Below are 27,221 nucleotides of genomic sequence, written 5' to 3'. Positions count from 1 at the left end.
GGGGAAGAGATTATCTCGGGAGATAGCCCTTTGTCACCGAAAGAGTCCAAGTGAACCTGGGTCCTCATCTGTCAAAGACGTACTAGAAGAGAGCCTGTCAACAGTCACGAGGTTGATATAAATGATTTATAAACTCTCTTTCACGTTTAAGAACCTTTGATTACAGACGCGGAGCAACTAGGCCCGTGAGCCACAGCTACTGAGCCTGCGCGTCTGGAGCCTGTGCTCCGCAACAAGAGAGGCCGCGATAGTGAGAGGCCCGCTCACCCTGATGAAGAGTGGTCCCCGCTCGCCGCAACTAGAGAAAGCCCTCGCACAGAAAGGAAGACTCAACACAGCCAAAAATAAATAAATAAATTTATTTTTTTTAAAAAGATGGAATGTCCTGATTATAAAAAAAAAGTAAAAGAATCTATGATTACAGAAAACAGAGTTTACAAAGCTAGATGGCTCATAAAAGGCATCTAAATGTCGAAAAAGTAATGGTGTCATTATATTGCCACACCTACTGCAGCACGGGCATGTCAGACCTCTTGATGCTGAAAGCCTTCCTCTTTCCTGGGACAGAAAGCATTGTGAGTTTTACAGAGAGATTAGAAATGAGATGGACCAGGGAAGTGGTGGAGGGAAAAGGGAGGGGAGGCGTGGCAACAACAGCTGGAAGAAATTAGAGCTACAGTAGAAATCAAAAGGAACAGATACCCTGAAAGGAGAGGAAAAAACAGTACCACTGTGCAGTTTGGGAGGGGGAAATAGTGGAAAATGCTTTATCACAAGATAAAGCCCTTGAAGATACAGGCACGCATATATAAATTGGTGTCTGAGTGTGTGTGTGTGTGAAATAGACAATGAGAATTTGACCTAAGGATAAGTTAACTAATTACAATTTATCAAGTGTGGGACAAAATAAGTCATTTGCACACTTCATCATTATGTTATATTTTCATATTAATATTAGCTGAAATTTATTTAACGCCTGCCACAGGACAGGGACTACACCAGGCATTTTCCATGTTCTTTCCTGTTCCACACCAGTGGCAGTTTCAGCATGATACAGTGATCAAAGAAGACAGGAAAACCTAAAGAACATTGTAGAGAGATGTCCATTGACCACTCTTCAGAGCCCACAATCAAACTTTCAGATTCTCTAGTCAGGTACCTGGCTTTGAAAGCCAGCTCCACCATTTTACCAGGTATGGAAATTCTAACTTCTTAAAACTTGTTTTCCTAGATGTAAAATATGGATAAATAACATATCCATTATTTCATAGTGTTAAAAAGAGAACAACAAGCCCAAAATGGAGTTCCTTATGTTAAGCCCCGTGTCACCAAACCAAGATTTAACTTAATTACAGTTTGGGCTCTCCCAGAAATGGAATTTTAAACCAGTCAGTCAGGAATTGCCTGATCAACACTAGTTAAGTACTCTGCCTGATGTATCCCTGCCAGCCCCTAAAGGAGAGTAACCTTGAATAACTAACTCACTTTTTTGCCCAGTATAACTTCCTTGTTCCTGTTCCTTCTGCCTTTAAAAGTATTTCATTTTGTACAGCTCCTAAGAGCTCCTTTGTATCTTCTAGATTAGATGTTGTAAGATTTGAATCAATTTTTGCTCAAATAAACTTAAAATCTTTAAATATGCCTGTTTAACTTTTAACAATAGGAAGAGTTGTGGAAATTAAGTGAGGAAGCGCATGTAAAATTATTTCTATAGTACTTGCACACAGTAAGTGTTCAAGAAGTAGAAGTGATTCTTCTCTCTCAGGGATAGGAAAACTTCCTCTGTAAAGGGCCAGAGAGCAAATATTTTAGGCTTTGTGGGCCATTCACACTCCGTCACAGCTAGTCAACTGCCCAATTACTTCATTTATGGACACTGAAATTTGACTGTCATAAAACTTTCACATCTCCTATAACATACTTCTTCTTTTATATTTTCAACTGTTTAAAAACACAGAAACCATTCGTGGCTCACAGTCTGTAGGTCATTTTTTGTGGACCGCAGCGTTCAGAACACCTTCGCCTCCATCCACGGTGGTCATGAGCAGGGGTGCTCAGGTCTCAGACCACGTCACCAGGAGAATTCTCTTCCTCCTTGAATATCTCATCATTTCTTCTCAGCTATAAAATGGAAAAAAAAAATCTTTGCTAAGCGTCCCCACTGTGCTAAATGTTGCAAGAGAAACAGACTGCCCTTTAGTACTTCCAACCCTGGTAGAGAGACAAAGAGTAAACTTCTGGAAAGCCAGTGGCCACTTTTCCTTACTCTCCCAGCATATCTGTCAAAATCTGCCTCTTCCTCACTAGGGCATCTTCACACTCCATTTCTTTCTTCCTTCCCCAACCTAGATCCTATGGTAACTACTTGAAGCTGACCTTTCAAGCAACACGGGCTCCAATAAAGTTTTTTTTTTTAATGTACACAGATCGATAAAGGGAAGCTCACAGCTTGAGTAAGCTCCTTTTGTGGGCTTTCGTTACCACCTTTTTATGGGAACCCTGTTCATGGAAGACCTCTCCTATAAATTATTATTTCTGTCCTCATGCAGATTGAAAGGAGCCAGCAGCAGGCATTTAACAATGCACGAACGTGTACACACAAATTCCCTGGAAGTGACTTGGCAATATCTATCGAAAGATGGTTAATGTTGCGGATCCTTTTGACTAGGTAATTGACCTTCTAGGAATGTGCCCTAAGGAAGTCATCACACACACACACACAAGTTTATGAACAAGATGTTCATAAGACTAAATTCTTGAGAGAGATTAATTAATTGCTATAGCTGAATGTATGGGTTTTCCCCTATGTGTCAGATGCCTACTTCTGGTCCAATCAACGACAACTGAAAGGGTTGAGAGGTGAGCAAGGTCATGTGGTAATCAGGGCTGTCCCTTCCAGGGGTTGTGGATAGGGAAACAGTACTTTTCATACACTGTTTCGTGACACAGGAAAACAGTCATGATATCATGACAAGTGAAAAGAGGAGGATATAAACTGTACATATGATAGACCTTAATTTTAAAAATACAAAACTGTTTGAAAAGAAATGGATACTTACAAAAATAAATCATGTAGAAATTAAGTTCTATATGAACATATAATCAAAATCTATTTCTACTCCTACAAACCATGAATATGTGCTCCTCATGCCACACTGCCCCCATCAGTTCTACAGTCTAACTCATCCTGGCATCACCATCCACAGTTAAAGTGACCGTTGGGATTTATTACTTCAGTTCCTTAAGGTTATGAATTAAAGTAGTACAAACATAAAACTTTTTGACATATGCCTACAGGTAGAAGTTGTACGGTATAATGAATGTTGTAATTTGTTCAATTATTTTTTAATCAACCTGCAGATATATAACACACACATACACTTTGCACATGCACACACATACATACACACAGAAAAAAGAAAACACTAGAAAGGTGTACACCAAAATGCAAATGGTTATTATCTCTAGGTGATGGGCTTACCATCATGGTTTGTTTCCTTGTTTATATCTTTCAGTATTTTATAGATTTTCTTCAATACACATGTATTTCTTTTTAAATAATAAACAGTAAACATTATTTTTTTCTAAGATTAAAAAAAAAACTATTGAAGGGGATCAGAATCTGCAACCCCAAAATATGACTGTAAGAGTTCATGACATACCACCCCAAAATAAGCCTCTTTGGTATATTGATTATTTTGAATTGTAGGCACTTGAAAAACAGCAAATGCAGTGAAAGGCTTTCTCTGAACTCCCCTTATCTGCCTAAAGACAGATCCTCCAAAAAGAACTGAGTTATCATCAGTCCTCTCCCCAGGAGATTCATCGACCAGGGAAAATTGACTCTTAACATAGGAGAGGAGTCTAGAAGTTGACACCACACCCCAGACAAACTTTTTCACAAACTATCATACCTCCCATCTGTTCCTCTAAGGACCCATTCATCTTTACTAGAAATCATTTACTCCCCTTCCCTTTCCCTATTAAGACGGTATTTAAGCCTGAATTCTAAGCCACCTCAGGGAGTTACCCAATTTTTTTGAGTACCTCCTGTCTATTAGCAAGGTGTACATGTTAATAAACTTCTGTTTGTCTTTCTCTTGTTAATCTGTCTTTTATGACGGGGTCTTGGCTAAGAATTCAGAGGGTGGAAGGAAAATTATTTTTCCTCCCCCACAGTATTCTTTTGCAAGAAAATAAACAATGACCACGTTAGGTACCAGCTCTGAGCCTCAGCCTCCCACACTGTCTTTTCTCTGTCCTTCTGTGTTGGAGGTGGAGCCTCATTGTTGGAGGAAGATGCAAAGCTGTATGGATCAGCTTAGAAATGTGCTCTGTGCTGGGATCTTCCATTCGTTTCTCCAGATCCACTCTCTCCTCTACACTGCTCTGTGGACTAATCTGTATAGATCCGTACTTGTGCTCTGTGCTGAGATCTTCCATTCGTTTCTCCAGATCCACTCTCTCCTCTACACTGCTCTGTGGACTAATCTGTATAGATCCGTACTTGTGCTCTGTGCTGAGATCTTCCATTCGTTTCTCCGGATCCACTCTCTCCTCTACACTGCTCTGTGGACTAATCTGTATAGATCCGTACTCACCAGGCTCCTTTGCCCTCTGGCATCAGTTGATCTGGCCAACCCCAAGGCAGGGAAATTGAGGGCGGCAGGATCTGCAAAAAAACCACAGCTCCCCAGTTCCCACCAGGCAACTCTCTCTGTTAACTTCTCTCCTAAGCCCTGGCAATAGGTCTGCCTGTCCCTGCAGGCCTGGGAGTGATAAAGGCTTCCCATGATGACCGCTCCAGAGTCCTGCACCATTCCTTAAGTTCCCTAAAAGGTTGAAATCAACCTTTTCTTAGACTCTTCTTCTTCTTTTTTTTTTTTTTAATTCTTTTCCATTATGGCTTATCCCAGGGTATTGAATATAGTTCCCTGTGCTATACAGCAGGACCTTGTTGTTTATCCATTCTATAGATAGTAGTTTGCATCTGTTAATCCCAAACTCCCACTCCATCCCTCCCCCCCATCCCTCCCCCTTGGCAACCACAAGTCTGTTCTCTATGTCTGTGAGTCTGTTTCTGTTTCGTAGATAAGTTCATCTGTGTTCTTAGGCTCTTCTTAATGACCCCACTTGAGTGTGCCCTGTGTCTCCTGCTGAGTTGCTGACTGATAAACACTCACATTGCTCTACATATCTGGCTCCGTAATACTCACCACCTGTTTACATCCATCCTCCTGACTTTCCAGGGTTCTCCCACGATGAGGTCCTCACCACATGCCCAGCTGGGTCCTGGCAGTTCTCAGGCCTCACATATCACTTCCCTCTCAGCTCTCTCCCCCTGAGGTCAGGAAGTCAGAGGACGAGGCCCCTCATGGGTTCATGGAAACAATTCCCCTGAACAGTCTCTGCTCCTTAGTGCTGCCCCAAAGTAGGCCCACTGCCCACACTGCTGTGACACCCTAGGTGTCACACCACTGCCCCTTTCTCCTTTCCATTTCATGGTATATTGTCTACTTTTATTTTTAATCCTCAAATCCAACCTTTATCTTGCCCCTCCCCACCATGCACACAGAGGCTTTGCATATGGTATGCAGCTATTTGTGAAACCAAAAAGGAGAAAAAAAAGAGAGAAGTATTTATATACTCAGGATACTGTCCTTTGTTACTTGTATATATTGAAAATGTCTTCTCCTAGTTAGTGACTCATTTTTCTACACTCGCCACCTTAAGTTTCCCTAAAATCACCCTGGTATACTTCTCATTATATTCAAAATGAATATAAATTTGACCTCCAGCCCTCATCCTGGAACTAAGTTTGTGCATCTCAACTCTGTTTCTTGGGAAAAATTCCTTTCTATCAGACTAGACACACTCACGTAAATAGACTCCCAGTAGGCTCACCCATTCCCAAACATGCCCAGAAAGATATGAATCCTCATGGATGGGCCAAACAGTCCAGGAATGGAGTTAGTGAATGGAGTCAACCGATAGAATGAGAAGCTTCCAGCTCCACAGTGAGGGTGATTAGCAGACACACAACCTGCAGGGAACTAGAGGGATGGAGTAAAAGGCAGGGTTCAGGTTCACTTCCATACACACACTGGAAAACCACCTCTCTTCTTGACCCTTCAGTCTCAGTTGTTTTCCCTCCTCTTTCCCTCTGCCCTTCTCTCCTTCTGTCCTCATGACCTTTCTTCTCTTCCCATTAGGGTGGTGCTCTTTACAGATCATGGCAAACGCAGGGCAGCCTGGCCTAAGACATTTTCTCATCACATTGACAAATATACCAAGTGTTCAACGAAAACTTTGGTGGGAACTTTCAATCGAGTTTTGACATGCTTGCTGTTCCACAACCTGAAGATCTGTCGTGACTTGGGCCTTTTCAGAGCATTCCACTTGGGAAAGTACCTGTGTGCAGATACGTTTTGTTTATTTTCTCCTTTGAGTTCAACACTAGGAGCATTAGACTGTATCTCCTCTGAACCTCCCTGGCTGACCTTCAGGATCACCTTGGAGGAGTCTTCGGTTCTTTTCCTCTAATTCTAAATGCTCATCGACTCTCTCTATGAACCTAAGCTATTTCAGAAAGCAACATGGGGATTGCCATCTAGGTGGAGAACATTGGTATAAGCACTGTGGAGTATGTAGGGTATTAACAGGGAGCTTTCTAGCGAGTTGTAATTTTTTTAAAAAAGACGTGTAGTGAGGAAGTTAAATAACAGAATTTAGAAACAGTTCAAGAAGGTCCTCAGGGCAGGAACTACGCCCTTGTTGCTAAGGTTTTCTCTATAGAGTGTCTGGCATGTAGTGGTAGCTACAAAAATGTTAGTCAATTAAAAACCCAAAGAAACCTCCCAAGGTGCCCCACAACCAGCCCCCTGGTGTCTCACCACCTCCCTGGCTCTTCCTCACCAACTTCAGCCCCATCCCCATCTTCAAGAATCACTTCCCACCTGTCTTAGTCCATTTGTAATACTTTAACAGATACCATAAGCTGGGTGACTTAAAAAACATTTATTTTTGATAGTTCTGGAAGCTAAGAAGTCCAAGATCAAGGCACCAGCAGAGAGCATGCCTTCTGGTTCATAGATGGCCATCTTTCTTCTGTGTCCCCACATGGCAGAACAGAACTCTGCCATGGGAGCTCTCTGGGGGTCTATTTTATAAGGGCACTAATCCCATTCACCAAGGCCCCACCCTCATAGCCTAATCACCCCCTCGAAGCCCCACCTCCAAATACTATCACATTGAGAGTTAGGGCTCCACATATGAATTTTAGGGAGACACAAACATTCAATCTAGAGCACTACCCATGCCACTTGGCATACTCCTCTCAATTTAAATGTTCAGGTTTTCACATAAACAAGGAAAAGAGTGTCACCTCAAGCAGCTTCTGAAGTACAGTCCCATAAACACCCTGGAGGACAGGAACACCAAGGAACAAACACTGGTTAAGAGCTCCATGTATCTCTCTGCCACACCAGTCAGGAAAAATCTTCCTCTATCCTGCTGTACTGAGATCTCATTGGTGTCAGGACTGGGCAGTGGGGTTGGGGGATAGGCTCCGGGTGGTAGGACAGTGAGATACACCCAAGACTGCAGAGCCTTGACCATTTGAACTGCTTACTTAGCTTTGGATCACATGTTGCCTCATGGCGATTCTGTTATTGTCTTGCAAACCCGTTTAGTTCTTGAATTCTCATTTCCCTTATTACAGTTATATATCCTACCTTGCCAACTACACTCTAATTCTTCTAAGAGCAGGGATCTGTATATATTCCTCCTTGTATGACACACAAAACTCTACAGGTGCTTGATAAACACCAATCAAATTAAATTGTGACTTTTTACACTTTAGACAAACTCCCTCTCTTTCCAAAGTAAGATCCTGATTATTTTAGTATTTCTTCTCTTATATGTGGTTCCGCCAATCTTGAATAGTGATAGTTACTAATCTCCAAATAATCTCCTTTACGTGCAAAGAAAAGTGTTTCAGCTACAGAAGAGTCATGTTTTCAGAGACACAGGTATTTTTTTATGAAATACTTTGTATTTAAATTCCAAAATTAGGCTGATGAGACAGAGCATCTTCTTGACCATCTAAGATGAGACAGTGTATTCAGGGATCAGCCTAAGCATGTGGTTCTCAAAGTCCCTCGTGTCCCTGAGACCCTCCCAGAGGGTCAGCAAAGCAAAAACTATTTTCATAATAATAATGAGAAATTATTTGCATTTGTTACTGTGCTGGATTGGCACTGATGGTGCAAAAGCAATCAGTCATCGCAATGGCACCAGGCGATGGTGTCATTGCCTTAGCTCTGGTGGTCATTGTGTTCTTCACCACCATGCACTCCTGGTTAAAAAAAAAAAAGCCAATTTCACTTAAGAATGTCCTTGATAATGCAGTAAAAATTATTAATTGTATTAAGTTTTAACCCTTGAGAACACTTAACTTGTGTGGCAAAATGCAAACTACGTAACTTCTGCTGTGTTATAAATATGAAGGTTGTCTTGAGGAAAAACACTCAGGCATTCGAATTATGAGCTACACTTGGTGCTTTTTCATGGAATACCAGTTTTACTTGAAGGATGCGTGACCAAATATGGCTACAGTATCTGGCAGATACTTTCTCCAAAATGAATGAGGTGAGCCTGTCACTTCAAAGAAATAAAACTGACGGTATTTGTTGCCAATGATAAAATTGGCATTTACAAGCAAAAATTAGAATTTTGGAAAACATATATCCTTTACCAAGAACTGGACAACTTTTCGATGCCTAAGGGCTTTTCTGATGAGATCCGTGGTGATATTAACAAATGTGGGTTTTTATATTGTAGAATAAAATATCAACATTTGGAGGATCTACAGAACTCAGTCAATCAATAATTTCTAAATAAATAATCCACTATGTTTCACAAATTACTCATGGATTTAAATTTTTTTAAGAATTCAAAGTGCAAGGTAAACCAATGGATTTTAATATAACAGAACATCATAAGATAGTTAATATGGTTTCAGATTCCACATTACAACTAACCTCTAAAAAACCACCACTTGGTGAGTTTTAGTGTAGTATCAAAGAAGAATACCCACAATTACCTAAAAAAGGCTATGAAAATATACTCCTATTCTAAATATACTACTGTGTGAGGCCACATTTTCTTCATCTACTTCAATCAAAACAGCATTGCAACAATTGAATACAGAAGCATATATAATCAACCACTCTTTTCTCCTAAGTCATATATTAAAGAGATTTCTAAAAATAAAAAAATTCCATTCTTCTCACTAACTTTTTAATTTGGAAAAAATAGTTAATTAAAATTTTTTATTTATATTAACATGTAATGGATTTATTGTAATTTTAAAATAAACTAACAAATAGCTCTTTGGAGTCCTCAATAAATTTTAATTTCTTGGTCCTGGGACCCAAATTTTTGAGAACCACTGGTCTAGGATAACTCAATTTATAGGTCTTCTTTGATCATAACTTACGAGCAGGGCATAACGTCTTTAACGTATACACCCAACATCTTTAAAGTATAAACCAGATTATTTATTTTATTTATTTATTTTTGGCTGTGTTGGTTCTTCATTACTGTGCGAGGGCTTTCTCCAGTTGCGGCTAGCGGGGGCCACTCTTCATTGCGGTGCGCGGGCCTCTCACTGTCATGGCCTCTCCCGTTGCGGAGCACAGGCTCCAGATGCACAGGCTCAGCGGCCATGGCTCACGGGCTTGGTTGCTGCGCGGCATGTGGGATCTTCCCAGACCAGGGCTTGAACCCTTGTCCCCTGCCTGCCTGTCCCCTGCCTGGCAGGCAGATTCTTAGCCACTGCGCCACCAGGGAAGCCCCAGATATTTTTTATCCGTGTGTCTGATCTGACCCTGGCCTACACTGAGGCTCCTGAGTGGTGTTTATGGTGGCATTTATGATGGCTCACAGGTATGATTGAAGAACGTCTTCAATCCATTTCTCAGAGGAGCTTAGAGTTACTTGAAAATTTGGAGGTTTTGCCTTTCCAGGTCATTCATAAAGACATTGAGTAGAATATCCCTGTATACTTATTACCTTTGAAAGGAACCCACTTAGCTTTATATGTTTTCTGTCTCAAAGACATGTGCCTTTGACTAAACGTTGCCCTCAGTTTCATGAAATCTTAACATCAGGATTGTCTGTGGTGTGCAATCTAGTGAAAGGCTGATCATTGTCGATATAGACTACATCCATGGAGACCCCATTCTCAGTAGACATATGTGACCCCTCTGGGGGTTCCTAGGGCATTTTTCAGGCATGATTTCTCCTTATAAAACAATTTCCCCAGAGAGTTTATGCTTGACTCAGTATTGCTCGATCTCTTAGCTTGAGTGATTTATTTCAGAGTCCTAGTCACTCAGAGATGGCTCATATGAAAATGGTGTTCCTCGTTCTACATGATCCTTGAATTTCTGACTAATTTTTGATGTGAATTTGATCTGATAGAAGTTATATGCTTTCCTGTTTCTGTCATTTGAGGAATGTCTCCCTTCTCCTGTGAAACTCTTTACCTCTCTCTAGTGATTTTGTTTACTGCTCTAGTGAACAGCATAGGATTTTTCCTCCAACATCTAATTTGTACAATTGGTGACATTCATTTCTTAAGAAGGTATTTTTAAATTATTTGTATTATTTAGAAAATGAACTACAGGTATTTATTTCAATCTAACAATTTAATCTTATTTCCTTTTTAAAATTAAGCAACTTAATGGATTTTTTCCTTCCTTTTCCTCTCCCTCTAGATCCTGAATTCAATCATGTTGTCACTGTTATGTAACAGTTTACCCACAGCTACTTCCTGTAGCTATTCCTAATCACCACTCAGGACAAAATACAATATGTTTCTTTCCTGTGGATTTAAAGACTAACTTTTTAAAGAAAGAATCTGTGTTATCCCAAACTCTTTATTTCTTTATCTGGTCCTGATTCAGGAAAAATTGCTACAATTTGTATAAATCCTTCTTTGAGGCTCGGTCCCTGGCTATATCATTTGGTCTAGTTTTGTAGCTTCCCTTCTTATTACAAAATACCAGCTCATGCTCATCATTCGATCCAATAAATGTGTGTTGAACACACACTGGTATAAGTGCTATGGGGACACATATCAAAGATGATATAAAAGCCTAGGCACACCATGGTCTCTGACCTTCCAAGAGTCCATTCTAATGCAGGAGACCAAGGCTGACATGAGCAACTCCAGTTGGCATTTACAAAGTGCTTTGGGAGCACAAAGGAGGGCGACAGGAACTGTGGTGCCATTGCTGCATTACCGGAGGTGACTATGCCTTCAAGGTCTCTATTAACCTCTTGTGTAGACCCTGCTTCCCTGAACTATACCCATCTTTGCATCTAAGAGGCTCAGGTGATAAGTACAAGGGCATTTGTGTCTATCCACCTCAAAAGGCCACATTTGACACCCTGTACTTCCCCATGTACACCCTTCCGGTGGGTTCTTTGGCTGTTGTCATTCCACACTGCTTCTTCTAACGCATGCCCAGAAGCCCACTGTACCCCAACACTGCGACCATGCCTTCCGGTGCCTTTGGTGCTGGGCTCTACTGCCCTTACTGCAATCACTAAAGGAGTTCTAGAAGCTGGGAAAATATTTTAATCCAGTCTTTGAGGTCTGAGAAAGTAGTCAATTACAGTTATTGGGTGGGCCAAAAAGTGCCTTCGTTTTTTAAGTAAAAATAAAAGACACATTTTCACCAAGAACTTTATTGAACAACATATTCACCCTTTTGTTCCACTACCTTCTGCCATTTTTCAGGCACCTTCATAATTTCATCTTCCCAAAACTTTTTATCTTTTTGAGCAAGGAACTGTTCCAGGTGCCTTTTACAGTCTTCCAAGGAATTGAAATTTTTTCCATTAAGAGAATTTTATAAAAACCGAAATAAATGGAAATCAGAAGGTGCAGTGTCTGGTGAATGTGGTGGATGAATCAGAACTTCCCAGCCAAGCTGTAACAGTTTTTGCCTGGTCATCAAAGAAACATGCGGTCTTGCATTATTCTGATGGAAGATTATGCGTTTTCTGTTGACTAATTCTGGATGCTTTTTGTCAAGTGCTGCTTTCAGTTGGTCTAATTGGGAGCAGTACTTGTTGGCATCAATTGTTTGGTTTTCCGGAAGGAGCTCATAATAGAGGACCCCCTTCCAATCTCACCATATACACAACATCACTTTCTTTGGTGAAGACCAGCCTTTGGTGTGGTTGGTGGTGGTTCATTTCACTTTGCCCCACAATCTCTTCCATTCCACATTATTACACAGTATCCACTTTTCATTGCCCATCACAATTTGTTTTAAAAATGGAACGTTTCCATTACGTTTAAGAAGAGAATCCCATGCAGAAATACGGTCAAGAAGGGATTTTTCGCTTAATTTATGTGGAACCCAAACATCAAAGCAATTAACATAACCAAGCTGGTGCAAATGATTTTCAACGCTTGATTTGGATATTTTGAGTATGTCAGCTATCTCCTGCGTGGTATAACGTTGATTGTTCTCAGTGAATGTCTCGATTTGATTGCTATCATCTTCAACTGGTCTACACGACCCTGGAGCATCATCAGCGAGAAATCTCCAGCACGAAACTTTGCAAACCCCTTTAGACACGGTCGATCAATCACAGCACCTTCTCCATACACTGCACAAATCTTTTTTTTCTGCATTTCAGTTGCATTTTTACCTTTCTTGAAATAATAAAGCATAATATGCTGAAAATGTTGCTTTTTTTCTTCCATCTTCAATATTAAAATGGCTACACAAAAATTCACCAATTTTGATATCTTTTTTTTAAATGCACACTGATATGACAGCTGTCACATACAATCTAACAAAATTGTTTTGAATGAAGTTAAAGACAACTAAGTGCTACTAGAGCCATCTTATGGAAAAAAATGAATGAAGCTTTTGGCCAACCCAATATTTTTAAGCACTTATAATGGCCTCTTTTGCTTAGCCCTCAGGAGAGGGACTTGGTGAAAGTTCTGCAGAGTGAGGATGGAGATGGGAGAGATGACCTAAGAGTCATCATCATATGCATTAGCACTCATAAGTATATTTTTTTCTCCTCACAGTAAATTCTCTGCCTTCCTAGAGGCATACTGATCCCAGAGGTTGGGAAATTTTATCTCCTCTCTGTTGAGCCGTACTACTTAGGGATCCTAGAATCTGACTCTCAGCTTCAAAGGTGCTTCGAGATTTATCCCAGGAATCAAGTCTCCCATGCAAACAGGAGTCTTGATGGAGATGACTTGACTATTTCCACGTGATGTGGGTGGGCTAGTTATACATTTCTAAGATCCGTGAGGGCAGGGACAGTGTATGTTTTGCTCATCACTGTAACTCTAATGCCTGGCACATAGTAGGTACTCAATAAATATTTTTGCCTAGCAAACCTGATAGAGTGACCAACTGTCCTGGTTTGCCTGGGACTGAGAGGCTTCTGAGGACATGGAACTTTCAGTGTTAAAACCAGGGCAGTCCTGAGCAAACTGGGACAGTTGGTCACCCTACTTATCAATAAACCCAAATGGGCAAAAGAATGAGTGTCCACATGTATTGAAAAATTCAGTTTAGTCTACTGCCTTTGTACTGTGTTTCTTCCCTGTGATTTTTGTTTACTATTCACACAAAACACTTCACTTGTGGTCACCAAATGTGTGGAGGTTTTCCCCCACACCAAACAATTCTCTTTGATACCAGGTAGATGTCCTACAATTTAACTCAATTCTGACAGTATGAATCCCATAGTTTAAGGGCTCAGATCCCATAGGTTAAGGGCTCAGTCCCACAAGACTGCCCACCCCCCCCAAAACCCCCCACACTTCAGAGGCCAGTCAAAAGTCAGGTTATCACCTGTGCTTCTGACCAACTGGCTATAGATCAGAGGTTTCAATGACGCTCTCTTTGGGTTTAAGTTGCTAGAGTGGCTCACGGAACTCAGGAAACACTTACGTATTTTTATTAAAGGATATGTTTAAGGATACAGGTGAACAGCCAGATGAAGAGATACACAGGGTGAGGTCTGGGAGGATCCTGATCACAGGAGCTTTTGTGCTCATGGAGGTGGGATGCATCACCCTCCCAATGTGGATGTGTTCACCTACCTGGAAGCTTCCCAAACCCCATACTATTGGGATTTTATGGAGGCTTCCTCATGTAAGCATGATCAATTATTAATTCCATTTCCGGCCCCTCTTTCTTCTCTGGAGAATAAGGAGTGGGGCTGACAATTCCAAGCTTCTAATCATAGCTTGGTCTTTCTGGTGACCAGCCGCCATCCAGGAGCCAGCCAGAGTCACCCCGTTAGAATAAAAAATGTTCCTAATGCTCTAATTACTAAGGGAATTCCAAAGGTCTTAGAAACTCTGTGCCAGGAACTGGGGGCAGAAACCAATACATATTTTCTGTTATCTCCCACCATGGTTAACTGAGGAATAAGCTGTTGCATTTAGGATTAAGAAAGAAAGTGAACATTTTCATTGAGTTTTGTTTTGTAGGTTATTAACCAAATCAAGCTAACTTAATGAAACAGTGCCTCTCCATAATACAAATGATACAGTGATATTTTAGAATCTGTAACAACATTAAAACCACCAAGAGTTTGCAGAACTTATAAATATAAGATTCTCCCTACACTATGCCAACACAATCTAACAGCATCCCAAAGTGAGAAGCCATGAAAGAATTTCCTTCATTAAATTGCAAGTCACTGCAATGTCTTCTCTCCCAAAAGTAATCTGAAAAAAATCAAAGGCCCTGTTGCTCTGGAAATGAAATGATAGTGAAAGAATAGTCATCTAATAAAACAACTACTTCTGGTGAGAAATATAAGTCATGAATTTGTATTACATTCAAGACTCGACAATTAATTTTTCTAAAATACCCTGAACAGCCACACAGATTATCTATTTCAAATTAATATTTATTGCATTCAAAATGTGGGGGAGGGGACAGCAGCATAGCTTATTTAATAAGTAAATAATATCAGTTACCAAAAAGTGTCCTGTAATTTTCCATGATTTACCCAGCCACAAACACAAATTCCTTCAGCATTCCTATGTATTGATAACTTTTCACTTCCAACTGAAATCTTAGTCTCACATGTGGCTTCTGCCTCATTCTTCCTCTATGTCAGACAAGTCTTAAGGGTCTGCCTTTATGATACTTTTCTAATTCTTTTCTTCTGCCCAAGTTGATCCTAGGTCTAACATAATGAGAATAGAAATAAAAAGTGGATCAATTTATAGTATTTTTGGGTTTGTTAGCCAAGAAGTGATGAAAAAGAAAGAAAGAAAGAAAGAAAGAAAATACCATGTACTGAGTACCTACAATGTGCCAATAAATAAGTTTACTTAATCCTTAAAATAACTCTGCAAGGGGGCTATTGTTATCCCCATTGACTTATGATGAAACTGAGGCTCAGAAAGTTTGAATGTACTGAATGAGGCCATTCAGCTACCAAGCTGTAGAATTCAGATTCAATTCCAGTCAGTCTATTTCTAAAGGCTATGCTCTCCCACTGTATCTTATCTGGGTGAACATACCCAGGTGGCTTGGTAGTCTATGATAAATGAATAATTTGGACCCACATAATTAGAAAGTGAATTTTCCTGGTTTTAACTAATAAGACATGTAAGAAAATTACCTTGTATAAATGTGTAATCCTACTTTTAGATTTTATTATGGACATGATTTTATAACTTCCTATTTTGATTAAGGTCAATTAATAAGCTGCCTATATAATAAATTTTGCTTGCCCCTCTCCCCAAAAAATAAAACTCACCACTTTTTAGATAAACCTTCTCTCTTATTTTAGCTTCAGTGTATATTAGTAGATTAAATTGGGATTTTATATTATCTCAGAAGTTCATCTAATTTAGGATATCTCATTTTGGATCAAATTATCTGATACACGATGCAATGGATCACCCATAAAGCCACCATTGCTAAATAACGTTTCTTTAATTCAAAAAATATTTAGCCTCAAATGCTTAGCTTTATTAAAACTTAATTTACCCTGTTATATTCTTTGTTAGATTATTTAAAAATACTAATTTTATTTACTTTAAATTATTTTTAGGTTATGAAATCTAAAATATATGTCATTATCACAAATTAAACAATGCATATGTGTATAAAGAGAAATGTCATAGAAGAGAAGAGGTTAGAGAAACAGGCAGAGGTCAGTTTATGTTGGTCCTGTGGGTCAGATGAAGGACTTTGGATTCGACTCATATTTGGTAGGAAGCCAATGGAAGACTTTAAGCAGGAGAATAACATGATCTGATTTATGTTTTAAGAAAAGCACTCTGGACTTCCCTGGTGGTGCAGTGGTTAAGAATCTGCCTGCCAATGCAGGGGATGTGGGTTCGATCCCTGGTCTGGGAAGATCCCACATGCTGCGGAACAGCTAAGCCCCTGAACCACAACTACTGAACCTGTGCTCTAGAGACCGTAAGCCACAACTACTGAGCCCACGTGCTGCAACTACTGAAGCCCACATGCCTAGAGCCCGTGCTCTGCAGCAAGAGAAGCCACCACAATGAGAAGCCCGCGCACCACAGTGAAGAGTAGCCCCCGCTCACCACAACTAGAGAAAGCCCACGCAGCAACGAAGACCCAACGCAGCCAAAAATGAAAAAAAGAAAAGAGAAGAAAAGTGCTCTGGCTGCCATATGAAGGGTGGATCACAAAGGAGGGCAAGAGTGGGATCCAGAAGGCCAGTTGAGAGGTGTGGTCAATGTTAGGGAAAAGACAGTGGTAATTGAAGACGGTGGGGAAACAATGGAAACAGACAGAAAGGATCATGTTTGGTATCTTATTCGTGGGTTGAATTGAGGGTTGGGCTGGCTAGAGAGAGCAAAGTGTCAAAGACAGCTCCTAGGTTTGAGGACTGAGCTATGGATGGCAGCATTTTCTGAAACGGAGAATAAGAGAGAAGCAGGATGCTTCCCTTGTTGCAAGATTTATATGTGTGCATACTTGGGGGATGGAGTGGCTCCTAGAATTTAATCCTACTCTACTGCTCACATACATTTTGTAATTTTTCAGTTGTGGCCAGTAGACTCTAGGGTGGTCCCCATGATCCCAACTTGCTGGTACTCATGCTTTGTGTCATCTTCTCCCCTTGAGTATTGATACCCATGATTTGCTTCTAACCAATGGAAAGTAGCAAATGTGACAGAGTGTACATGAACACATATTCATGGCTCCATTACATAACATTGTAACCCATTTTTTTCTAGGAAACTCTCTCTCTGGTTGGCTTTGGAGAAGCAAGCTATTTATTATGAGCTAGCCTATGAAGAGAGCCAAATGGCAGCAACTAAGGGCAGTCTCTGATTAAGAGCCAGCAAGAAACTGAGGCCCTTAGTCCAACAACCTGAAATGAATTAAATGCTGCCAATAACTACATGAGTTTGGAATCAGATCCTTCCCCAGTCGAGCCTCAGATAAGACAGCAGCCCCAGTCAACACCTTGACTGTGGCTTTTTGATACCCTAAGGCAGCTAAGCTGAGCTCAGATTCCTGATCCTGACACATAATAAATGTGTCATTTTAAGTATATTTGAGGTAATATTGCTAAATAGAAATAGATAAGTAATACACCAATTTTCTTAAACTATTTTCTTAAAAGAAAATATAGCCGTAACAGGATTCAGATTTCTCCCATATATAAATTCCTATTCCTGTTTTGAAAATTTTGCTTTTTATAAGTATATAATATTTATAAATGTGTAAGTCTATATACTCTTTCCAATAACATACATATAAAAGTTTTGCAAATATCTGTCAATTTAACACTTATAGAATTATAAGCTACAAGGAAACTTGGATAGGTGAAGCAACTTGCCCAAGTTCCTACAGCTAGTCAGTGACAAATCCAAGAACAAAACTTACCACACTGAAATGCGATTTTCACATTCACATAACATATGTGAAAGTCTTGACAATCTTGACAATCTTGACAATCTTCCACTTTTAAAGTGTATACTATCAAAACCTTTCGAGAACTCCCAAAAGGCAAAAATTTTCTCACCTAGAAAGTATACTGCCACATGTGAACTTTAGCATTATGAAATGCATCAAAGCTGAATCAGATGGATTTATTGTGTTTGACTCCTTCCTTCACTCTAAATTTTTTAATAAGAAAGGAGAAGATGGTTTTTAGCTTTTATATTTTACTCAAGATCTTATTCAATACACATGCAGCCATAGGAGATGCTGAAAAAGAAAGAAAGCACAGCCTCTGCTCTCAAAAAGCTGCTAGTTTGAAGTGGCACAGATAGATGTCTGGGCTTAATATAAAGCTGTCTGAAAATGTTTCATTTGGCCCTGATAAGAAAGCATAAATGATAATGCATGCAAAGTGCCTGGCACAGAGCAAATGTACCCATTACTGTTATTACCAAACGGAAGGGACAAGGGAGGTGCCCAGGGGCAGTATGTACCAAATTTTAAGAAAGTGATGAACCAAACCTCGCCACCCAATTACTTCATAATTACCCATAATTTAACTTTCAACAGTTTGTCATCCTATTTGATAAAGACCTTTATGAAAAGAAAAGAACGCTCAGCAGCAGTAACTGGAAATGATTCATCAAAGGGAACAATTGCCCAACCCTTGCCAGGTGGAGAAAGTTGCAGAAAGTTGCACCAAAACAAACAAATACTTTTGGCTGACGCTAGAAGGCTGAGTAATATTTACAGGCAAACTGCAGGGTTTAGCAGGCAAAACCTCATAGCTCTTCGATTCTTTTTGGCAGACATATATTGAGCATCTACTGTGGATCAAACCCCGTGCTAGACACTAGGGATGTAAAAATGATTAAGAGACAGTCTTTGGCTCCAAAAAAAGAAATTGTAATAGAGTTCTGTGATCATGGGGTTTCTTTACGGGGTGATGAAAATGTTCTAAAACTGATCCTGGTGGTGGTTGCACAACCTTGTGAATATAGTTAAAACCATTGAATTGTACATTTTAAACGGGTGAGCTGTATGGTATGTGAATTCTATCTCAATGAAACTGTTAGGAAAAAAGTCACAGTAGATGTTGGTTTCTTGAGTGCTCAAACAGCCTGAATACTTCACACCTCTCTGTGTCCATGCCCTTTGCCATGTGACTTTCCTGTGATGGGTGGGGAAATGAAAGAGTCATTTCCCCACCCATCAAATCTGGGTTCACCTTATGAATTGCTATTTCTCATAGAATGCAGGGAAATGACTTTTTGCCAGTGCTGAGCCTGGGACTCAAGAACACTTGCATGTTTCCATTTGACATTTGCTTCACTGCCATTGCCACGAGAACATGCTTAGATAGGAGAAGAGAGACATGTGGTGCAGAGCAGATTCTCTTTAATCATCCCAAGGTCATCCTAGATTAGCCAAAAGCCAGCCAACTCCCAGACATGAGCCCAGTCATGACCAGAAAAACCACCCAGTCAAGCCCAACCCTAGTGGTCAACCTTCAAACTTACAAACTCGATATTTTTGTTTTAAGCCACTGTGTTTTGAGGTTGTTTGCAGGAATTTTTTCTTCTTTTTTTGGTAGAAATAGGTAACTGATACAGTGAGATAACACAGCATTCAAGTGTCGTCCCATAAACTTGAAGGAAGGTGATAGGATAATGAAGGAAATTCAGAGCTTCCTAGTCACCTTCTACAGAGGAGCGGTGGAAGGATTAGAATACATATATTCAATTGTGTGTGTGTGTGCACAAAAACATACATAAAAATATAAAAATGTTGGTCAGAAGTAGTACAAGGTGGTTGGAAATTCCACAGTGACATTTTAAAAATGAGAACTTCACCTTAATTTTTTCAGCATAAAAGTTTAGCCAAACAACATCACAGATATGACATTCATAATTAAAAAAATGCATAACCTCAATCTATGCATGAGAAAATGTCAGAGTAATCCAAATTGTGGAACATTCTAGTTAAAACAACAACAACAACAAACTGGCCGGTACCTAGAAGTGTTAAGGTCATGAAAGACAAAACAACAACAACAAAAAAAAATTGAGCTACTTTACAAGATTGGAGGAAATAAAGGAGACATGACAATTAAATGAAATGTGGAATCCTTGGATTCTAGAACAGAAAAAGGACATTAGTGGAAAAATTAGTAAATTTTGAATAAGATCCGTAGATTAGTTAATAGTAAAAAGTAGTAAATCAATGTTAATGTTTTAGGTTTCAATAATTGTTCTATATAAATAAGTTCTCAACATTTGTAGAAGCTGGGTGAAGGATTATATGGGAACTCTGTGTACTATTTTTGTAACTTTTTTCTAAGTCTAAAATTATTTCAAGATAAAAATCTTTTTAAATAAGAAAGTTAGGCCAAGGGTAATGTGATCACATATATATATATATATATATATATATTTTTTTTGTTTTTTAAAGAGGGAAGAGTATATAAAAAACTGTTAACAGCAGCAAATAATGTGTTGACATGCCAGGTACTATTCTAGATATTGGTGGTATGGTAATCAACAAGACAGAAAAATCACCAGACTCTCTTGTAAATAGAAATATACAGGATAATTTCAGCTGGTGCTAAATACTATGTAGAAAATAAAACAGGCTAAAAGTAGAAACGGATTGGGTGAGCTACTTTAGATTAGGTAGCCAGGAAAACTCTTTTCTGGAAGTGTTATTTGAATGAGATCTGACTGACCCAAAAAACCAACTTTGTGAAGATATGGAAGGGGCATTCTAGACATGGAAAAGCAAAGCAAAGGCCCTGGGGCAGAAGCAAATATGAAGAATGCCAGGAAGAGAAAGGCTAGACTAGCCAGGGTGGAACGTGACCAGGTCAGACTAGAGCATAGACATCATCCATAGTAGGTAGGCGCAGGTAAAGAGTTTGTGTTTTATGTAAAAAATGAAACCACTGGAAGGTTTTAAGAGGGGTTGGACATGTGACTGACATTCTTAAAAATGTTGTTTCATTTTTTGTGGAAAATGACCAACAGGTAGACAAGAATGGAAAGAGGGAAGCCTGTTGGAGGCAACGTCAACAGTCTAGAGAAGGAGGTTGGTGGCTTGATTAGGGTGGTCACTGAAAGTGGAAAGCAGTGAATGATTCCAGATAGATTGTGTTGAAGGTGGAGCTGACTAAATTTTGCAGATGAATTGAATGTGGGAGGTGAGAGAAGGCAAGGAATCTAGGATTCCTTGTTTTCTTGTGCAACTTGGAGGGATTCTGGTGCCAATTACCTTGGAAGAGTGATGGAGGAACAGTATTCTTGGGGAAAAAAAATCAAGAATTCTGTTCTGGATACATTAGAGACATTAGACCTTCGTTATTTCAGGGTGTGTGTGTGTGTGTGTGTGTGAGTGTATTTATATTTTTCAGGAACTTACATTTTGGAAAAATAATGAAGTTTAGGAACACTCAAACTATGTTAGACCAACCAGGTGCCCCAATGATTCAAAATAAAGACAGGGAGCGTATCTCACCTGGAAAAGTTACTGAGCTGAGACTAATATATAGGACAGATGGCTCCATCCTTAAAACAAGCAGTTATAGAAGTCACAAAGAAAAGTGATGTATTAAATTGGTTCCTTAGCGTGAACAATGGTGGGCATCCATGGGTGAACCATTTTACAATTGTCGTCACCCGTGTAAATACGACATCTTTCATGCGGAAAATAAATGAAACCGTGCGCATGTCCTTCAGGTTTAAGAAAGGAAACTCTGACCAAATGTGCACGTAGTTAGAGATATCATAGTGATTTCTTTTTCTTTTCTTTTCTTAAAGGAACAGTGCACAGGGCACCTGGGGACTATAGGAGGGTAACTATTGGAGGGACTATGGTATTGCGGCCAAGGGCGTAGACTGTTGAGCCCAAAAACCTGCCACTCCGCCACTCACTGGTGGTATAGCTTGCAAGTTCTGTAACTTCCCTGTGCCTTAGTTATATCATCTGTAAAATAGGGGGACGATATACAGTAGACCCTGTAGTGCCTGCCCCTTCCCTTCCCCAGATTCCCCTTCTCAGCTGCTGGAGTGTTACCAGAAGATGGCATTCACCTATTAGCCCTCTTTGGGCATTGCCATGGCTGAGGAAAACGGTCTCTCCTAAGGTCACACCCCCTTCCACGTGCAGCCCACATCCAATGACTGAGCAAAAAATAGTATAAAGGCCTGAACCTTCACCCCAATTCAGGGCAGCTGGAAGAGCCTTCCCAGCTCCAGAGCTCCATGTGGGGTTGACTGAAGGCTTCACTGGGCTTCAACCTCAACATCTCACCCTGCCCAATCCTGCTTCCTTCTCCTCCCTTCCCCAAGAGTGGATCCCAAGACCCCTCTCTGAGAAACATTTTGCAATTCTCATCACCCTCACGGAGTCTGCTTCCTAGAGAGCCCAGCCTGTGAGGTAAGAGTACCCTCCTCCTCTTAGGGGGATCCTTAGGAATAAATAAGTCACTATAATAAGGCACTTGAAAGAGCGTGTGCACACAGTAAGTGGAATATAAGCGTTAGATATTGTTATGGAAGTGTTTTCTTATGAGATTATCAATGCCTACAAAACTACAAATAGTTTTCCCCTTTAGCCATAAAAGGTTCATCACAGTGGTTTGAGTTAATTCTCCATAATTGTGTTACATACAAATGAAGTTAACTTGCTTGTTTTAGATGATGAGAGGGAAGAAATGTATTTCTGGCCTATTTGTTGCTACTGAGATCCCCTCATTCCTGATTGTCAGGGGGCATCTCTGTTTTCAAACTGACTATAAACACTTTGTCATTTATACACTGGGGTTTTTTTTTAATGGAGAAAAGGTAGATGTGAATTATATTTTTATTAGGCTGTGATTACATACATCTCCTTGATAGAGACTTCTTCATGCCAGGAATTGGCATTTGCAGGGTCTTCTGAGATGAGGGTCTCATCCTCTGAGATGAGAGGGAACAAATGTCTTGAGCTTAGCCCATTCTGTTCAGACAGAACAGTTGTGATAACCGGGGGGAGGGATGGATATTAAGCTCATTTTGTCACTGCATTTTTTTTCCCTGGTTCATAAGTACTTGATCCTTATGGACTAAAATAGAGATGGAACTTTTCCCATAAAACTGAAGGTTCTAAAACAAGAATAACCAAAGAGCTTCTGTACTTGAAAGCAGTGAATACAAGATCACATATAGCTAAATTTGAAAAACAAATGTTAACCCAAAAATCAGATTATACATTAGATTAAACCACAGTCTAACACATCAGGAGAAAGAAAGAACTGACAAATGCAAGCTGTATGAAAAGTAGAGGCTATGGTGGGTAAGAATTTATCTTTGCTTTACCCATAATTCTTCAAAGAGCATTAGTTGTATAATTTGGTTAAAGCCATGTGTACAACGTATAGAAGAGGTCACTGTATTCTTCTTCCAATTAGAAAGCCAGAAAGTTTGTGATTCCATTTCCCCATGAGTCTAATATTATTCCCTGATACAAAGCCTGCAGCCTGTGAACAGTTTGGGAAATAATCACCAAAAGAAGTAATCCTCCCGTCCTGTTCAATGGGAGTCCTGAGTTGTTTGCTTCTTATCTACCTGTGTTCATCTGAAGGCCTTTGGCTTGCATGAGACTCCACGCCATTACCCATGGCAGTCGGGGTACACATCTTCGCTCCAGTGGGCTCCTCGTTTCTCGGCCACAAGTTGAATAAATTGGGAGTGGCTGGCATAAAGCTTGAGTTTATCATTATTGTCCACCCATCCCACTTTCTTGGCATCGTCGCCAGCTTCCAGAAGAAGATGATCCATTTCCTCCCCTGTTTCATCACGGTAGTTCACAGCCTCTGTCCCCATCCACGTGTTATCGTGTTCCAGGGATCATCCACATAGCCTTTACAGACCACAAAGTGTTCCTGGCTGAATAGTTTGTGCAATTGTTTCTTCGACTCCTGTGTTTCTGCTCTGGATTTCTGTAAGGAGTTCATGGCTCCCTCACCAAATTCTCTCTTCATTGTGGTACTAATCTTCTCTCCCAGATCCACCATCCCCCCTGGGATGGCCCATGCCCCACAGTCCTTCCTTTTGATGGCTACAAATTGCAGGATGTTTCTCCCAGAAACAGGGTGGGTAACTGTATTTCCCTTGCTATCCTTTTTCCACCCAGTTAAGATGGGATCTGCAGCATGATTGGGGCCCCAACGCCCCAAAAGCCCTCAGCAAACCAACCCTGGCCGAACTGCAGGATTTCTAGGTCTACCATTTTCAACCTCATACCAACCGTTTCTGGCTCCTTCTCTCAACATGCCCATCCTTTTCATTAAATTTAAGAGAGAAGTTTCTTTCACCCAAAAGAGGGTCTGCCCACCTGGGTCCGGCCAAGACTGAGCCAGAAGTGTACTCGACAGCCTTGTATTCTGGCCACTCAACCAGCCAGCTCACTTTCCCGTTGGGGACCTGGCTTTGCCCCACTTTAGAGCCAGGGTAAGGCGATGTCCTGGCCTTCTTGTGGGGCGTCTCAGCTGGGCCGTTTGAAACGGACATGAAGCTTGGAGGAAACCCATGTGAGGAAAATGGGCTCTAGCCGGCTGAGATGTTAGGGCAGCTGCTGGGCCTGACTGCCACAGAGGCCAAGGCCACAGAGAGAGACACGGTCGCTAAAGCCTTTGCCAGGCCATTTTTGGCTGTGTTGGGTGAATGCCAGCCGTTCACCACCCAGTAGGCTGTAAGGATTTCCATTGCTCTCAGGTGGGGCGCTTCCAGTCGCAAGGGCGGGGCTCCCGACCTTGCCAGTAGGGGGCCAACGGCACAGCTGAGCCGCAGAGGATGAGCGCCTCACCACAAACCCCGCCCAGCGCCCCCTTGGGGCCATTGCTGCGTTTGTACTTCACTACATTGAAAGGTTTCAACGTCTGGAAGGGATTCTAAAGGGTTGAGAACATTGTTCAAACACCACCAACAAAATCAGCACACAACAAAAGTGCTTTCTTGCTTAGCAGGGTATTAGTCTTCTGGGTAGACTTAGTTCACTAGTCTAGGACCAGTATCTGTTTGGGAGAAGGCAGAAAGAATGTGTTGGAGGCTCTGGGGGACAAAAGGCTCCTTATTTGGGATGCTCAAAAGCCTGGTGAGGGTGCCCTTGAAGGAGAAAGCTCACTTGGTGCACCCTGCATGGTCCTGGTGAGAAATCCATGAGGTGTGCACACATGGTATGGGGGATGGTTCCAAATCTCAGGCCCATCATTTTACCAGCTGAATGGCTTAGGCAGGTTGCACAAGCTTTATATTCAAAGGAGTAATGGCTACCGCATACCAGGAGCTGTGAAGCACAGAAGATTGTACTGAGGTCTGGACCATATGGCCTCTGCTCTTAAAGGATTCTGGTTGAGGAGGCAGCACATACATTTAAAAATAGAAGTAGAGACTTCCCTGGTGGCGCAGTGGTTAAGAATCCACCTCCCAAGGCAGGCGACACAGGTTCGAGCCCTGGTCCGGGAAGATTCCACATGCCGCAGAGCAACTAAGCCCATGTGTCGCAACTACTGAGCCCGCGTGCTGCAACTACTGAAGCCTGCGTGCCTAGAGCCCGTGCTCCTCAACAAGACAAGCCACCGCAATGAGAAGCCCGCGCACCGCAACAAAGAGTAGCTCCTGCTTGCCACAACTAGAGAAAGCCCACGTGCAGCAATGAAGACCCAATGCAGCCAAAAATAAATTAAAAAAAAAATAGGAGTAACATGGGAAGGGCAGTGCACAGTAATCCTTAAGAGTTGAACACAATCAGGTTCAAATCCCAGCTTTCCCTCCTCAACTGGGATCTTCTTGGGCAAAGTTACTTAAGTTACAAAAGCTCACTTCAGTTTCCTCAAGTGTAAGATGGAAATAGAAATATCTACCTCATAGAATTCTGGTGACAATTAAGTAGGCTGTCACACGTAAAGCTGTACATAACTCGTCCATCATACATATTCAGAAATGCTAGTTGTCATTACTATAGTTATCATTAACTTTTTGACCCTGCACCTTGCAAACTGTAGATTAGAACAGGACAGTTGAAATGATCATGGGAATTGAGTGGCTCACATACAAGATCAGAGTTAAATAAGCTACGATTCACTGTCTGGAAAAATTCAGGCTGAAAAACAACAGCGTCTAGGTCCTGAAATGATATGTGAAGCAGCGGTACAGGCTAAGTCATTATATCTAAGAAAACAAACCCTAGGGAAAGGTCTCTGAACATTTGAAACAGATAGTTTTAGGACAAATGGAGTACTATATACTCTAATTTAAACCCAAAGGATATTTAACATTTCCCAAAATTTGTTCCATATTACACCACTCCTATGAGAAAGATGTTCAAGGAATAAATGATTTGATGGTCAAATATGTTTGGGAAATTCTACATATTTTATCACCCTCCTTTAAGAGTTTAGGATTCATAGAATGTTTTAAAGATCCTGTGAATTCCAGTAGAAACAAATCAACCCAACAGTTTAATTCTGTGTCATCCAGTATTTTCCAAACTACCCGACTAGAGAATGCAATAGCTGGTATTATTTTAAGAACACACTTCCTCAAGTTTAGAAGAGTTTCAAAATACATATGTGTGCTTGGGGGTAGATCTCTAATCCTTTCAAGTTATCATCATCATCATCACTATTGGAAGACAGCTACTGAATATTCACTCATCACCCTCATAAACTGAATGAGCTACGCTTCCGAAAGGCTTGAAACCCAGAAACAGCTGGGACTATAGAGAACACAATGGTAGAAGAGAATTGAAAGCAGACACATATGAGACCTGGTCATCATTAACCATTGTCATCATCGTTGAGAATTTGCTGTGTGCAAAGTACCACTAGAAAAGAAAGATGATCATTAAGGGACATGGTCCCAGCACTGAAACTCATGTCTTCTTATGGCTTCATTTTTTCAATCATGGAATTCCTATTCTTCTGAGCCTCCTGGAAATGTATTAGGAAAACCACTGATATGAAAATTTAAACATTTTGGGAGAAGACACTTGTAAATTCCTCATATTATTATTTCCAGGTATCATAATCTAACTCACAAGAAACGAAAGAAGCAGAAGTATTGGGTCTGGTTCTAGCTTCCCCATCATAGGCTGTGTAGCTCTGCATCCGACCTTGGCTTCCTTGGGTCCTGATTCTTCATATAAAAGGAATCAGATGGCCTCTGTTATCTACAAAAG

At 40.7% G+C, this 27,221-nt stretch overlaps 1 long non-coding RNA gene and 1 pseudogene across 1 annotated transcript in view; both read right to left on the bottom strand.

Moving 5' to 3' along the window:
- Window positions 1-345: 345 nt before the first annotated feature.
- The window catches only part of LOC141276815 (uncharacterized), a 33,907-nt gene continuing 7,031 nt past the window's right edge, over window positions 346-27,221 (bottom strand). Inside the window, exon 3 of the long non-coding RNA XR_012326992.1 lies at window positions 346-2,121. This is a non-coding gene — a long non-coding RNA (uncharacterized lncRNA). The remainder of the gene's footprint in view (window positions 2,122-27,221) is intronic.
- On the bottom strand, window positions 23,391-24,654 carry LOC101319699 (ADP-ribose pyrophosphatase, mitochondrial pseudogene; annotated as a pseudogene).

This window comes from Tursiops truncatus, chromosome 16 (assembly GCF_011762595.2).
Source record: "Tursiops truncatus isolate mTurTru1 chromosome 16, mTurTru1.mat.Y, whole genome shotgun sequence".
In the NCBI taxonomy this organism is placed as follows: domain Eukaryota; kingdom Metazoa; phylum Chordata; class Mammalia; order Artiodactyla; family Delphinidae; genus Tursiops; species Tursiops truncatus.
This window is presented reverse-complemented; position numbering and strand designations above follow the sequence as displayed.